Source organism: Theropithecus gelada, chromosome 15 (genome assembly GCF_003255815.1).
Source record: "Theropithecus gelada isolate Dixy chromosome 15, Tgel_1.0, whole genome shotgun sequence".
In the NCBI taxonomy this organism is placed as follows: domain Eukaryota; kingdom Metazoa; phylum Chordata; class Mammalia; order Primates; family Cercopithecidae; genus Theropithecus; species Theropithecus gelada.
The window spans coordinates 9,602,817-9,619,922 of NC_037683.1; the positions used below are offsets into that span (position 1 = coordinate 9,602,817).

Genomic DNA, 17,106 nt, shown 5'->3' on the forward strand with positions numbered 1-17,106 from the left:
AGGGGCCACACCCACTCGCAGTCTGTGGCCTGGCTTCCAGGAGCCTCAGTTTCCTTATCTGCAAACGGGGCCCGGTGAGGCCTCCCTCCCCTTGACCGAGGACCAGGATCCTGGCCCCTGCAAACTGCCACGCCCTGTACATAGGATAGCTTGAGCCCAGGAGGCTGAGGCTATAGAAAGCCGAGATTGTGTCACTGCACTCCAGCCCTGAGTGACAGAGGGAGACCCTGTCTCAAAAAAAAAAAAAAAGAATGGCAAGCACCACTGATCAGGTACTGACTGGCACCAGGGGCGGTGCGTGGGGCCTGACAGCTCCTCCTGTCCTCTCCACCCAGCTCCGATCCAGGGCCCTAGGGTTGCCCCATACAGCAGAGGCTCAGAAGGAGGGCTTGCCCCAGGTCAGTGGCCAGACAGCACTGAGCAGGGCTCTGGCCAGGTCTGGCCTGTGCCACAGGGAGGGGCGTCTTCCTACCCTGTGGGAAGGGGGAAAGGTGGGCCTCCTGGCTTAGCGACCTCAGGCCCTGCAGGACCCTCAGAAGCACCTGATATGAGGAGTGTCTTTCTTCTAAGCCAGCGCAGTGAGGAATGCATTGGAAAATGACTCCCCTTACCCCCCCCCACCCCCCCGTTTATCTGCTGCCAGCACCTCTTGTGGCCAGGGGGTTTTCCAACTGTTTCATAGACCCTAGGTGGCATCTGGTGGGGAATGGAGAGGGCCAGATGGGGTCTCACAGCCCCTACCCTGGCATCCTTCTGTATTCATCACTTAGGTCAGATTCATTTCAAGAAGAAAAAAGAATAAGATTGTGATGGGAAGGTGGGCGTGAAATATAGCTTGGACCCCACTGCTGTCAAGACTTAGGAGCGCCTGGGATGAGAACTGTGGCTTCCTGAAGTCCCCCAGCTTCTGTAACTCAGCTCTTCCCAGGCCACCACCCCCAGGGCAAGCAGACAGAACAAAGCAGCGCTGCCAGGCGAGGAGGCCTGGGCATCGAGTTCTGTCTTTCATCCAAGCCCGCCACGTGGGCACTACTGTGCCTGTAGGGTGGATGAGGAAATGGGGGCTCAGAGACCTTAAGTGACTTGCCCAAGGTCACACAGCCAGTATAAGACTCAACTGGGACACTCTCCAGTCTGTCTGATTCCAAAACCCAAGCTTCTGCACCACCTACCCTCCCCTGAGGAAGCCACAGAATCACCCTGACGGTGTCACAGGCTCTTGCCCTCTTCCTACTATTGTTTCATGTCAAGCTGTCCCCAGGGGTTTCTTCGGGCACCAGGAAGACTCACAAATGCTCAGGAACAGGTCTGAGGAACAACTAAGGGAGGCCATCCTGGTGCCACGCAGGGCAAAGCTGCCCCTGCCGTGGAAACTGCCACACCCTCCACCACTCACCCCTGCCACCCCTCACTGGGCATGACAGCAACATCTGCCACTCCCCAGTGGATACTGTCCCAGTTTGCCAGAGCCCTGTGCCTCCAAGAGGCCCCAGAGCAGGGCTGCATGGGTTCCAAGTGCCTGTTGTCCTTACAGAAATGTCTACACCTGCGTCCAATTGGGTCCTAGAGCCTCCACCACCACTGCCAGCTGGGTCATGCCCCCTCCCTGAGAAGCAAGGCCAGGCTCTTTCTTCCCTGCAGGCGAAGGTCCTCCCAGGAAGCTCCTGACGTCCCAGGGGTGGACCAACCATCTACATCACCAGAGAGGCCCAGACAAATGGGGCCACCCAGGCCCAAGCTGGGGCCTGCTCTGCTCTTAGAGAAAGTCAATTGTTGCTGATGGGGGGTGGGGGGTGGAGACAGAACCACAAAGCAGACAGAGGCCAACACGGCTTTGTGTGAACTCAACGCACAAACTGGGGTGTCTGGAAGGTAGGGGAGTGGAACCTTGGGGAGTGAATGGAACTTTCTTTGGGAATGGGAGAATCATTAGCACCTGCTTAGCGGGCACCAAGCTCTGCTTTCAACCTGGCAGTGGCGGGAGGGGTGCTGGGGGTCTGTTTGTTTACGCCCTGGGAGGGGAGGGAATGGAGATTTTCAGGCCTTCAGATCCACTCTAGTGACTTACACACCCCCACCTCCAGCAAGAAAGGGAGAGATTTTCATTGTCAATAGTGGGGATGGGGAGAAATGTGTACACTCTGCATAAAGACGTCTACCTAGACATTAACCAGAGTCATCTCCGGGTGAGGCATGTTGACGACTTTTACCTTCTTTCTTGTAGTTTCCAGTGTTGCTTGAACTCATCAATTTATGGTACAATAAGGGTGTATTGTTTTTTCAGAAACAATACTGACATTGCCCAACCAAGAAAGATTTTTTTTTTTTTTGAGCTGGAGTCTCGCTCTGTTGCCCAGGCTGGAGCTCTGTGGTGCAACCTCAGCTCACTGCAACCTCCGCCTCCCGGGTTCAAGCAATTCCCTGCCTCAGCCTCCCGAGTAGCTGGGATTACAGGCGCCTGCCACCACACACCAGGCTAATTTTTGTATTTTTAGTAGAGACGGGGTTTCACCATCTTAGCCAGGCTGGTCTTGAACTCCTGACCTCGTGATCCACCTGCCTCGGTGTTGGGATTACAGGTGTGAGCCACCGTGCCCGGCTGAAGATTTTAAAATCAAGACAAAAATCGTATAAATACCAAGATGCTCTTGCAGAAAGATGAGGCAGATGTGAAAATCACAAAAGAAAAACCGTGCAGGCGGTGGTTGCGCAACCAGAGCAGCCGAGAGCTAGACCCAGTGGAGTCTCCAGAAGCGGCGGTGAGTTTCTGAAACTTGCGGAGAGCAAGCTCTGGGGGACACAAGTGCCTCTGGGAGACGCCAGTCAAGAAGGGACCCCTGAGGATCACAGCAGGGGGCTGGGATCTCCGAACCCAAGAGGACTCAGGCCTGGCTAGGAACTGGGGGGTCACATGCTGCTTGCTGGGCAGCTGGGGGCCAATGACTCACCCTCCCTAGAGCACGGTGCTGTCTGTATACTGGGGATGGCACAGCTACCAGTATTAGTACTGGGATCATAGAGTTCAGATGGGCAGAGCAGCCCCTGTTTCTGCTTCTCCTCCCCAGTGTCCCATCTGAAAACCCCCTGGGACAGAAAACTCACCCTGGTCTCTGGGACTCCAACTTGGGTTCCATCAGTAGCTCTTCTTAAAAGCTTCTCGTGACCAGGAGGCAGCACCTGCCTCCTGGAAAGCCATCAGGTTGCTAAATACATCCACCCTTTGACCAAGCGATTCCATTTTTAGGAATTTATACCACAGACACATTCACACGGCAACAAGGGGAAATGCAGAAAGAAACTCACTGCATCCATGTTTTTAATATCAGAACTTTGGAAATGCCTTAAACACCCATCCAGGGGAACTGACGATGAACGTGAACAGTGCACAGTGGAAGAGGATTCGGCTGTTAAAAATTCCTTCCTGAGGCTGGGTGTGGTGGCTCACACCTATATAATCCCTGCACTTTGGGAGGCCAAGGCAGGTGGATCACTTGAGGTCAAGAGTTCAAGACCAGCCTGGCCAACATGGCAAAACATGGTCTCTACAAAAATAATAATAATAATAATAAATATACTTTTAAAAAATTTGTGTGTGCATGTGTATATATGTGTGTGTATATATATGTGTATATGTATACATATATGTATGTGTGTGTATATATATGTGTATATATATGTTTGTGTGTGTATATATATGTATATATATACCAAAAAAAATTAGCTGGGGGTGGTGGTGCATGTCTACAATACAAGCTACTTGGGAGGTTGAGGCAGAGGAATCGCTTGAACCCGGGAGGCGGAGGCTGCAGTGAGCTGAGATTGCACCACTGCACTCCAGCCTGGGCAACACAGAGAGACTCTTGTCCCCAAAAAAATAAAAGAACTGCCTGGACACATAGCAGACTTTGCTGGATGCGAAACAAACTGACCGTTTTAAGGTGCTCAGATGTGGGGTTCATTTGTTATCACAGCAGAGGGAGCCCTGCTGACCAATACAGCTGCACACCCAGGCACCGGTGAAGCCTGGCCCAGGATCTGAGGGGACTCTTGGAAAACCACATTCCAGTTCAGGAGATGCTGAGAGACCTTGGCAAGTCCTTTGACTTTCCAGGCCCCTGTTTCCCCATGTGGATGGTGAGGTAAGGTATTTTTTTCTCCTCTGACTAAGGCCTATGCTGCTTAAATCCCAAACCCCAAAGGCTCAAGGAAGACCTGCCAGTCCTAGGGGTGGCTGGGTGCTCACTGCACATTGGCCGCTAGGCAGAGTACCTTGGAGGCATCATGGACCCTCACAGTGGCTCCAGGAGGGAGGTGCCATCACGACCCCATCTCCCCATGAGGAAACTGAGCCTCAGAGAGGCAAGGGTACTTGTCCAGGAACACTAGCGTCTGAGATTCTTGACTGCTCTAATGCCAATTACCGTCTGGTATTTTTATTTCTCACAAAAGCAAGTAACTTAAGGCCAGGAGTTGGTTCACACCTGTAATCCCAGCGCTTTGGGAGGCCCAGACAGGAGAATGGCTTGAGGCCAGGAGTTCTAGACCAGCCTGAGCAACATAATGAGACCCTACGTCCACAAACAAGTGAAAAACTAGCTGGATGTGGTAGCTACTCCGGAGGCTGAGGTGGGAGGATTGCTTGAGCCCAGGAGTTCAGGGCTGCAGTGAGCCGCGGTCGTTCTACAACACTTCAGCCTGAGTGACAGAGGGAGACCCTGTCTCGAAAAAGAAAAATGAAAAAAAAAAAAAAAAAAGAAAGCCAACTGTCAATAACATAGGAGAACTGGGAATAAAAAGTTTTTAAAATACACATAAAATGTGCCATCTTAACCATTTTTAAGTGTATAGTTCGGTAGTGTTAAAAACATTCACGCTATTGTGCAACTGTCACCACCATCCACCCAAGGAACTCTTTTCATCCTGTAAAACTTAAACTCTGAACCCGTGAAATACTAACTCCTCCTTCCTGGACATCACCATTCCACTCTCTGTCTACGAATGTGACGTCTTTAGAGCCTCCCATAAGTGGAATCCTATTGTATTTGTCCTTTTGTGACAGGCTATTTTACTTAGCACAATGTCTTCAAGGTTCATCCATGTTATAGCGTGTGTCAGACTTTCCTTTTTATGGCTAAATAATATTCCATTGTACGTACGTATCAAATTTTGTTTATTCCCGCATTCAAGGACACTTGAGTTGCTTCCACCTTCTGGCTATTCTGAGTGATGTTGCTATGAAGATGGGAGCATGAATATGTCTTCGAGGCCTTGCTTTCAATGCATTTGGGTACATACCCAGAAGTGGAAACGCTAGATCATATGGTAATTCTATTTTTACTTTTTATGAGGAACTGCCATGCTGTTTTCCACGGCGGCTGCACCATTTTCATTCCCACAACAATGCTCGAGAGATCCAGTTTATCTATCTCCTCCCCACCAGCCCTTGTTCTTTCTGGTTCCTGATGGTAGCCATGCTCATGGGTGGAGGGGACATCTCGTCCAGGTTTCCATCTGCATTTCCCTAATGATTAATGAGGGGATAAGAGCTTTTTCTTTTCTCTTTTCTTTTTCTTTTTCTTTTTTTTTTTTTTTTTTTTTTTTTTTGAGACAGAGTCTTACTGTGTCTCCCAGGCTGGAGTGCAGTGGCACAATCTTGGTTCGCTGCAACCTCCGCCTCCCAGGTTCAAGCGATTCTCCTGCCTCGGCCTCCCGAGTAGTGGGATTACAGATGCCTGCCACCACACCTGACTAGTTTTTGTATTTTGGGTAGAGATAGGGTTTCACCCTGTTGACCAGGCTGGTCTTGAACTCCTGACCTCAAGTGATCTGCCTGCCTTAGCCTCCCAAAGTGCTGGAATTACAGTCATGAGCCACCTCGCCCGGCCTGATAAGGGTTTTTTCAAAGCCGCTGGTGGGTCTACAGCAGCGCAGTCACCTGGTTCTGCTTCCGCAGGAGGAAATGAAGAAATGAAGGTCCCAGTGCCACCCTCCTCCCGGGGATGTTGTGGGAGTCCTCGACCCCCAAACAAGCTAGTGTGGCTGCGGCTGTGGCGTGACCTGTGCCCCAGTGAACACACTGGGGGCCCAACTTCTCCGGAACCTCAGCCTCCGCTGATGTTGCAACCTCTACTTCCCCTGCTGGGCCTCAGCAGGAACTGAGCTGGGCTTTTCCAGCTCCAGCCAACCCTGTGACCTGCAATGCCACCCAGCCTGGAACCCAGAGCGGAGAGGAGTCAGCGCCACAGGGAGGCAGGTGACAGGGTCGTCTGCACGTCCCTCAGCTTCCGCATCCAGACAAAGGGCAGCTCTGTGTACAGTGTGTACAGGACATGCAGGACGAGCGTGTGGACTGTGTGGCCAGACAGATGCGGTCTGAGTCCCATTTCTGCCATTTGCCAGTGGTGTGACCTGGATAAGTCACTTCACCTCCCCAGCCCTCACTTCGATCTGTGAAATGGTGCTTGGCACGTGGTAAGTACTCAGTGCCTCCTACGATTATCAACACCATCCTTCTCCTCATCACCATCAATATCCACCAGGATGACCAGGTCACGCCTGTGTCCAACCATCCATGGCTCCCACTGCTTGCCAGAGAGAGCCCATCACACTCTCATGGCTGCTGGCCACCGCCCGGACTGACCTCTGCCCACATCGCCATCCTCCTCTCCCTGTCGCTCATCACATTCGGGGCTGCCCTCCTGTCCCTCAAACTCAAAGTTCTCCCTCCAGCCACGAGGCCTTTGCATATGCTGTTCCCCGCCTGGAATGTGCTTCCCCGACCCCATCCTGCTCCCCCGCTTCATCAGCTACCTCCTAAAAGGCCACTGAACTGTGAAATTATTGGAAGATTGTCGGTCTCCCTATGTTGCTCTGTGAGGCCAGGATCACGCCTGCTTTGCTTCCCACTAAAGACAAGGTTGGTCCAGGTGCCCCCCAAATATTAGCCAACTGGAATTATTCCTTCCCAGAAAAACCCTGGTTTTGGAAACTCAGGTTCCTTCCACAAAAACAAGCTATTCCCCACATAACTAAATAAGCTTTAACTTTCATACCTTTGGAAGGCTTTTTTCCCCTTCATTAAATGAACCAACCTGAGAAAGCCCTCAGCTACATCCTGTGTCCTCATTTTTCAGCTCAGACAAACATGGTCACTGAACTTGGAGTGGCTGCTCCCAACGCCTGCTGCACCTCCTCCCAGACCAGCCTCTGGCTGCCCCTTCCTCAGGACTCAAGGGAGGTTTCGGGCTGCTCTCTGGGTGACCCCTTGCTTGGGAATAAACACCCACCCTGAGGGACGGGGGACTGAGGGGGAGGTGCAGATGTGTTTCAGTCCCAACAACAAGGTCTTTGAGAGCCACAGTGAACCTGCTCAGCGTCAGGGCATGACCCAACCAGGTGACACTCAGCACCACAGCCAGCTGGGGGGCGAGGGTGTGGACCCCAGGAGGGCCATGGGCAGGAGGCCCAGCAAGACTGTGTGGCCCAAACCCATGCCTGCATCCATCCTTCCATCCTCTGTTTTTTTTTTTTTTTTGGAGATGAGTCGTGCTCTGTTGCCCCCGGGGCTGGAGTGCAGTGGCATGATCTTGGCTCACCGCAACCTTCGTCTCCCAAGTGCAAGCAATTCTCCTGCCTCAGCCTCCCGAGCAGCTGGGGTTACAGGCATGTGCCACTGCGCCCAGCTAATTGTATTTTTTTTTTTTTTTTAGTAGAGACGGCGTTTCATCACTAAACCTGTTGGGCAGGCTGGTCCTGAACTCCTGACCTCAGGTGCTCTGCCCGCCTCAGCCTCCCAGAGTGCTGGGATTTCAGGTGTAAGTCACCATACCCAATCTCCTTGCTTATCTATTTCAACAGTTATTTAGTGAGCACCTACTACGTGCTCAACCCACTTTGGGGGAAGCCTAGTAAAGACCCCAGGTCCCACCCTCCTGACCAAGCAATTTACACAAACCCCGTACTTACTTCTGGGGAGGAGACCTAGGGCTCTGCATCCGTCCCCAGCCTCACCACCCAGCGCATTCTCTGGACTCAGGGTCTCTGGGTAGGGGCTGGCTCTACGGGATGCTTCAGAGGGCCCCATGGGGAGGGTGTATTCAGAGAGGGTTAGTGCATGCGTCCATTCCAGATGGTCCTCAGAGAAAGAACTTGCTCTACATGGTCACGTGAGCAGGCTCCAGGCAGCAGTCACCCATCAGCATCACTGTTGTTACTGTGGTTGGGGCCAGCTCAGGCAGGGTGACACCAAAGCAAAGCCTGCAGGAAGGATGGGCTATCCCCAAACACAGGCGAGTCGAGGGAGGACTTAGGGTCACCGTCGGCTGGGCTTCATGGACACCGAGGGTGAGCCCCGGGTTGAATGAGCCATGCCACGCCACAGCGAGGACCAGGAAACCTCCCCTGGGCCTGGGGGTGGGGGTCCCAGATGGGCACCTGCTATTTGGGTTCTCACAGGGATCGCCTTCCTGGGGGTGACGGCAGCCGAACAAAGTACACAGCTAGGTGGCCGCGAGGGGAAGGCCCAGGTGCCTGGGAGCCTGGGTCAGGAAGCCCGTGGGAGGCAGGTGGGCCGGGGGCTGGGGAATGCTGCAGGGAGGGAGCGAGCGGTGAGGACGACTGCGACATGCCAGGAGGTCTGGCTTCTGGGGCCCAGCACCCGGCAAATCTTGAAAGAGAGGAAGAGGAGCAGGTGTGAGGCCAGAGGGGACCCCAGGGCCACTGTGGGGACGTGGGTTCTGGGAGGTGCCGGCCTGAGGGGCCATCCTGTCTGCCGTGCCCGGGGAGACTTGGGTGGGCAGAGAGAGGTGGTGACATTCTCCACAGGCTTCCAAAGGAGAGCCCCGAGGGACTGGAGAGCCCAGGGGACTGCAGAGACTAGAGACATGAGGCCAGGAAGATGCCGAGGCCTGGGCCAGGGAAGCCAGAAGGGCCCTCAGTGCTGGTCCCTGCAGCTCCTTCTAAGCCAGATCTGCCAGGGGAGCTCAGAAATGCCTGTCACAGAGCCTTGGTTCATGTGCCCCTCCCAACCTTCCCAGCAAGTCCAGGCGCACACACACCTGTCCACAAACACACCCTCCCTCACACACACACAACTCATACACACACCAACTCATACGCACACCAATTCACACATACACAACTCACGCACCAACTCACATACACACCAACTCACACGCTCACAACTCACACACACACCAACTCACATACACACCAATGCACACATACACAACTCACACACCAACTCACATACACACCAGCTCACAAGCTAACTCACACACCGACTCACATACACACCAACTCACATGCACGCCAACTCATGCCAACTCACACGCCAACTCACACACCAACTCACATACACATCAATTCACATACACCAATTCACATGCATATCAACTCACACATACACAAGCCACTCACTTACACACCAACACACATCAACTCACACATACACAACTCACACTAACACACACCAACTCACACACCAACTCACACGCACACCAACTCACACATACACAACTCACACACACCAACTTACATGCACACCAACTTGCAACTCAAACATACACAAGCCACTCACACACCAACACACATCAACTCACGCATACACAACTCACACTAACACCAACTCACACACCAACTCACACACACCAACTCACACGCACACCAACTCACACATACACAACTCACACACACTTACATGCACACCAACTTGCACACCAACTCACACATACACAACTCACACCAACTCATATACACACCAACTCACACACAGACACCAACTCACATGCACACCAACTCACACATACACAACTCACATGCCAACTCACATGTACACCCACACACACACACACAACTCACACACCAACTCACATACACACCAATTCACATACACCAACTCACACGGATATCAACTCACACATACACAAGCCACTCACACACCAACACACATCAACTCACACATACACAGCTCACATTAACACACACCAACTCACACCAACTCGCACACCAACTCACACATACACAACTCACACCAACTCACACACACCAACTTACATGCACACCAACTTGCACACCAACTCACACATACACAACTCACACACCAACTCACACACACACAACTCACACATCAACTCACACATACACAACTCACACATCAACTCACATACACACCAACTCATACATACATAACTCACACACCAACTCACATACACACCAACTCACACGCATACCAACTCATACACAAGTCACACCAACACACACACCAACTCACACATACACAACTCATACTAACGCACACCAACTCACATGCACGAGTAACACACCAACACACACCAACTCATACACAACTCACACTAATACACACCAGCTCACACACACCAACACACACTAACTCAAATACACACCAACTCACACACACCAACTCACACTCACACCCTCACACATACACAACTCACCAACTCACACACCCTCACCCCAACACAACCTCACACATATACAACTCACACACACCAACTCACACCCACACACTTTCACACACATACCCTCACACACCCTCACTCACAACTCCCATGCACACATCCTCCCTCATACACAACTCACACAGACCCACGCACACACCCTTGCCCCCACCCAACACAATCTCACACACACACAACTCACACACACCAACTCACATGCACACACCCTCGCACACACCAATTCACACGCACACACCCTCACCCCCAACACCTCACACACACACACACACCAACTCACACACCCTCACCCCGACACAACCTCACACATACACAACTCGCACACACCAACGCACATATACACATCCTCACTCACACACATTTACATACACCCCTGCTTACAGACACACACTCTCTGGCTCTCTCTCCCACACACACACCCTACCCCCACCAGGGCTCAAGGACCCCTCCAGTGTCCTCAGGGCATTGGCCCAGGGGGCGGCAGGGAAGGTGATTTCCCAAATAGCAGCCCCCAGAGCCCAGGTTCTGCCCCCAGAGAAGCTCAAGTCCAGACACCAGAAGGACCTCCCTTCATCCTGAAGACATTTACATGAGGAGAGCCACTTCCCCGAGTGACTCAACATGCACAGATCTGGAAGGACACATGCACACGCAGAGGGCTTCTCTAGAGAGCTGTCTGTGCCCCTCAATTCCGGCCCAGGATTCCCAGGCTCCAGCCCAGCCCCAGCAATCCAAGTCCTTCCCATCTATGCAAAGCTCAGGGTTGCCTCCGGCTTGTGGGAGCCTCCTGAAGCCATATCCTGTTCCCTCATTCCAGAGGCTTTCCCTGCCTAGTGGGGCAGCTCTGGGGCTGGGGGAGAGGGGGGAAGGCCCCAGACTGAACCACAGGGAAGTGAAAGCCCTCAGGGAAATTCGCACTCCAGCCGCCTGCCAGCCAAGGACAGCACACATTCATACATGCGCACTGACACACACGTGTACACACCGACACGTCTGTACATACAGCCCCATAGTCACCCTGACACGCAGGCACACCCTTGTCAGAGGTGTTCGAACCAGAGCGACTCCATTTGAGTGAGGGCTGGAAAACGAGACTGGGACCCGCTGGGCCACATTACCAGAAAGGTAGGTATTCTGAGCCTCTAGATGTTTACGGTTAAGGCAACAAACTAATAATGTTTACTAAAACAGACCCAGACTTAGGAGTGTCCAGATATCCCCATATCTGGAGAACAAAGGCATTCCTAATTTTGCTTTAAAGATAATAATATCGATTCTTGCAAAATATAGTAATTAAGAAAATTAATCCTTTACACAAACACTTGTAGCAGAGCAAATCTCCCCCTATATACAAGCATGTAGCTAGGATGGATGCGGTCCTCCTCTTACTTTCGGGAATGTTCGGGAACGTTCGGGAACGTCCTACTCTGTCTGTGGAGGTAGTTGTCTTTTTACCACTATCCTTTCTTTCTTTTTCTTTTTTATTATTTATTTTTCTTTTTTATTTTTATTTTTTTTGTGTGTGACGGATTCTTGCTCTGCCCAGGCTGGAGCTCAGTGGCATGATCTCAGCTCACTGCAACCTCCGCCTCCCAGATTCAAGCGATTATCCTACCTCAGCTACCCAAGTAGCTGAGACTACAAGCGTGTGCCACTACACTCAGCTAATTTTCTTTCTTTTTTTTTTTTTTTGTATTTTTAGTAGAGACAGGGTTTCACTATATGTTGGCCAGGATGGTCTCAAACTCCTTACCTCAGATGATCCGTCCGCCTCGGCCACCCAGAGTGCTGGGATTACAGGCGTGAGCCACCGCGCCCAATCCCTTGTACTTTCTTTATAAACTTGCTTTTGCTTTGCACTGTGGACTCATCCTGAATTCCTTCTTGCGCCAAATCCAAGAACCCTCTCTTGGGGTCTGGATCAGGACCCCTTTCCTGTAACACACTAACACATACACACTGAAACTCACACACGCACTAATACACACTCCCCTACTCCCACTGGTGCACACACACCAGCACACTCACAATGACATGACACACCCAAGCACACACGGACACAGGCGCACACACGCGGACACAGGCGCACACACACGGACACAGGCGCGCACACACGGACACATCAGTGTGTAACTCTGGGTCTCCAGTGGGTCTGAGTGGTCTGTTCCACAGTGGGTCTCTCTTGAGGTTGGAGCCTCCTCTCAGAAACGTTTCTGCCCCCAGCTGCCATGTGGCCTAAAATCCTGAGAAATTAGGAAAGATTCCTTTAAAACCAGCATCTCCGATTTTAGGCTTAAGCAATATTTGGAAAATGTGAGGCTCAGTCCCCCAGCTCGCTGGGCTGTGGGCCTGTGTCACCTAGCGCGCGTGGGGGGCAGGCAGGAGGAGGGGACTGGCTCATGGTATGGGGCGAGTCCGGACAGATTTGGGGCACACGCAGGCATGTGGACACCCCACCGCCCAGAGCCAGAGAGACAGCAGAGGGCCGTGGGGGTCAAAGACAGCGCTCTGGAGGGACCCAAGCCCCACCCACTCTCTCTGCAACCCTCCCCAAGGGACTTCACGCCCTCAAACCTCAGTTTCCCCATCTGCACAATGGGTGTGATCCCGAGACCCACCTCATGGGGTAATGTGAAACTTAAATGACACCGTACGGATTAAGTTATAAGCCCTGGAAGCCCAAGAAAAGAAAGTGGTGGTGCGATGGGGGAAAAACCACCATCCCCGGCTTCCCGCGTGTAACGGGGCCGAAAATAACCAGCATTTTCCTTTTCTCTGCGGCTGAAGCCCACGCTTCCCAGAGGACTGGGCCTGCTTATCAGGAGCAGAGCGGCTCGCTCGGCTGTCTCCGCCAGAAGGTGACTGTGGGGGCCCCGCTCCCCTCCAGCCTGCAGCCCGACTCCCACCAGGAATACACCGGCTCCTCTCCCCCCGCCCCTTTCAGGTTTCCGCCCCACCCCCAGCCCACAAACAATTTTGCATATATTTAAATCTCCTCTGCGAGTTCCCCCTCCCCCGGAAAAAGACAGAAAGAAATTACAAAGGCCGTCATTTGTCTCCGTCCCCGCACCCCATCTATCAGGGCCCGGAGCCCGTCGCCTCGAATGAGGCGCGCGCCCGGGACGGCCGCTTTAATGGGGCGCCGCGTGTGACTGTGCAGCCGCGCGGCGGGCGCAGCCGGCCGGCATTTGCATACATATTAAACGGAGCAGTAAAAAATGCAGACATGCAAACCATTTGGACGGGCTCCTCGGCGTAGAGCCTGCCAGGAAATCAATCTTCTGGTTTCTTAAAGGCAGCCTGCTCGGGAGGAGGTGGCGATGCCACACAGCCCGCAGGCCGTGGGAGGGGGCCATGGTCTGTCCATCTGCCTGCAGGAGCAGCCGTGGGGGTCCTTCCCGGCCATGGAGGAGCCACCCACTGGGAGCCAGGGGCCGGGGAGTGAGTGTGGTGGGTCCTGGCTCAGCCGGCTGTGTGCCCTGCTGTAAGAGGGGTCCCCTCTCTGAGTGCCCACCCCCACCCCGTCACTGAAGATAATTCCTTTCCCTTTTGCTACTCTGGGACTTAAGGGACTAACCCAAGAACACTGGGCCCCTCTATGCAGAGCCTGGGTCTCTAAGCCAGGTGCAGAGAAGGATGGCCAAGAACACAGGCTCTGGAGGCAGGCGGCCCGAGTTCAAAGTCAGGCTGCACTCCCCATGAGCTGTGTGATCTTGGGCAAATGCATCAACCTCACTGTTTTCCGAAAAAGGGGGATCCACACGCCTCCCTCTTAGGTATGTCGTTGGATTGAAATAGGTCAGCCTCGTAAAGCACTTGGCTCATTGCCGAGCATGTAGTAAGTGCTCAATAAATAGTGGCAGAACAGTGTGTAGGAGGGCCCTTGGTGTTATTGGTATGTTTTTCTGGGTGAATATCCCTCTTTATATCTGCATGGTGTGGCAAGCCATTCCTCCCCGAGCCTCCTTACCTGTAAAATGGGGTGTTTTGATTTTCACGAGAACTGCTGTGTTCTAGAGGGCACCGGGTCCCTGCTGTGTGCTCCCACCACCCGCTGATTTCAGCCAGGTGTGGCCACGCTGGTGCCTCTGAGGGCTGCCCACAGCCTGTCTTGGGCAAAGCCCAGGGCAGGGATGGGTGCATACCCCCAAACTGACCATTCATCTGTGGGCCCAGGAAAAGGTAACTGGCCCTGAGCCTTAGCCGAGTGAGACTGGGGCTTCTCTGAATTCCAAGGCACAGATAAGGAAACCGAGGCTCAGAGAGGTGTGGCAAAGCCAGGAAGCTTGAAGGTGGTGCTGCTGGGATTCAAGCCAGGTGTGCCTGACTGCAAGGCCACCTCCCCAGAGGTCCCCCGGGAAGGAAATACTGCCGGCAGAGGGAGGAGCTCATCCCATAGTGTCAAGGGACACAGTTTCCCCCCAAAGGAGGAGGGTGCTTGTGGAGAAAGAGTTGAGTTTTGTGTCTGAGCCCACGTGAATATGTGGTACTCACGAAGGTCCTTTTTTTTTTTTTTTTTTGAGATGGTGTTTTGTTCTTGTTACCCACGCTGGAGTGCAATGGCGCGATCTCAGGTCACTGCAACCTCCAACTCCTGGGTTCAAGCGATTCTCCTGCCTCAGCCTCCAGAATAGCTGGGATTACAGGCACCCGCCACCATGCCCAGCTAATTTTTTGTATTTTTAGTAGAAACGGGGTTTCACTATGTTGGCCAGGCTGATCTCGAACTCCTGATCTCAGGTGATCCACCTACCTCAGCCTCCCAAAGTGCTGAGATTACAGGCATGAGCCACCGTGCCCGGTTCGGTCCTTCCTTGAAAAGACCCCGAGGAAGAGGGGAGAGAGGGTTTTCGAGAACCAGCTCAAGTTTGGCCTTCATTCATTTCCTTCATACTCCCAGAAGCGAGGAACAGAGGTGACCAAGGTCCCCAAGACCTGGCCGGGCAGTGGGCAGTGCTGGGGAGTTAATGGCAGGATGGGGGGTGCACCTAGACCAGGGGGTGCACTGTCCTCTCTGAGACCCTGGGGATTAGGTGAAGAGGCCAACCCAGGGCACTGGGGTGAGAGGGCTTTGCCTTCAGTTGGGAGAGGGTTCCCTGTGGTTCAAAGCTTCCCAGCTGAGTGGCAATATGACCTCCGTGATGTGTGTGAGAGTTGCAGCCTAGAGTTATGGGAACTAAAGAGGCCAGACCAAGAGCTTTGGCCCAATTCACTGGTGTCTCGCTGTGTGACCTTGGAAAGGGCCCCGCTTCTCTGGGCTAGGGTGGCTGAGCCGACTGCACCCCTGCTCTGTCTCTCAGGGAGCCCCTCTCTTTCAGTCCTGACCTCCAGGCTATCTGGGCCTCTGTCCCTCCACCTCCCTCTGCAACCAAGTGCAGGCCGCCCCCACTGCCCGGCAGGCAGCCCAGCCGGGGTGGAGGAAGCCGGCAGGGCGGGAAAAGGCGGGAGGGGTCCGAGTTACAGGAACCAGCAGGGCCATTGCTCAACTGGGGAGCCTGGCCGCAGGCCTGCCTCGGCCCCCACCTCCAGCAGCCCGCCCTCCTCCTAGCTCTGCATTGCAAACATTCCTCACCAACCTCGGGTTGCTGCAGCCCCGGAAGGGGGATCTGCAGCAGACACAGCACGAGGCCGCCAGAAACACTTAACCCCTTCGCTCCTTCCAGGCAGAGCCTTCAAGCGGAGGAAGGAGGGAGCTGGGTGGCGGCCGCCACAGTCCTTCCCAGGCTGTGGGTGACCGGGTCAGGTGATTTGCTGGCAGGCCCGGCCTCTGATTACCAACCTGGATCAACAGGTTGCGTGTTCATGACTCACCCAGCAGACATTTCCGGAGCTTCCCCTGGGTGCTGGCAACAGGCATGAAAATCCAAGAGTGGCCCCAGCACGGGGGGGTGGGATGCGGGTCTCATAAGCAGACATGTGTTTTAGATCATTACAGTGATGAGTGCAACCAAGACGTGCAGGGTGAGCCTGAGCACAAACTAAAGTGGCTCAACTCATCAGGGAGGGCTTCCTGGAGGAAGTGACATTTAGGAAGCCCTGTGAGAGCAGAGGGAGAGTTCCAGGCAGAGGAGGCAGCAAGTGTGAGGCTGTAGAGGGAAGACAGACATTGGCATGTTTCAATTTGTGTTTCTGGAGGAGAGAGAGGAAGGGGAGGAAAGCCCCCAGGTGGGAGAGCTTGGCCCATGACAGGTCCCAGAAGGCCTTGAGGCCACTCCCAGCATGGACCATCATCTGAGGTCAGTGAGGAGCCGGGGAAGGGCTTATGTGTGGAATGACATGGTCAAGTTTACCTCTAAGCCCTAAGATGCCTGAATAAAAACAGAACCTTGGGCCGAGCGTGGTGGCTCACGCCTGTAATCCTAGCACTTTGGGAGGCTGAGGCAGGCGGACCACGAGGTCAGGAGATCCAGACCAGCCTGGCCAACATGGTGAAACCCCGTCTCTACTAAAAATACAAAAATTAGCTCAGTATGGTGGTGCGCACCTGTAGTCCCAGCTACTCCGGAGGCTGAGGCAGGAGAATCACTTGAACCCAGGAGGTAGAGGTTGCAGTGAGCCGAGATTGCACCACTGCACTCCAGCCTAGGTGACAGAACGAGACTCTGTCTCAAAAAAAAAAAAAAAAAAAGAC

The 17,106-nt window shown here is 53.4% G+C and overlaps 1 long non-coding RNA gene across 1 annotated transcript; it reads right to left on the bottom strand.

Annotated features, from left to right (window-relative positions):
* Window positions 1-3,286: 3,286 nt before the first annotated feature.
* On the bottom strand, window positions 3,287-13,581 carry LOC112608535. Its single transcript, XR_003116006.1, has 4 exons — window positions 13,516-13,581; window positions 11,493-11,617; window positions 7,966-8,272; window positions 3,287-3,542 (listed from the first exon to the last, which is right to left on the bottom strand). It is a non-coding gene; the product is annotated as an uncharacterized LOC112608535 (long non-coding RNA).
* Window positions 13,582-17,106: the final 3,525 nt, after the last annotated feature.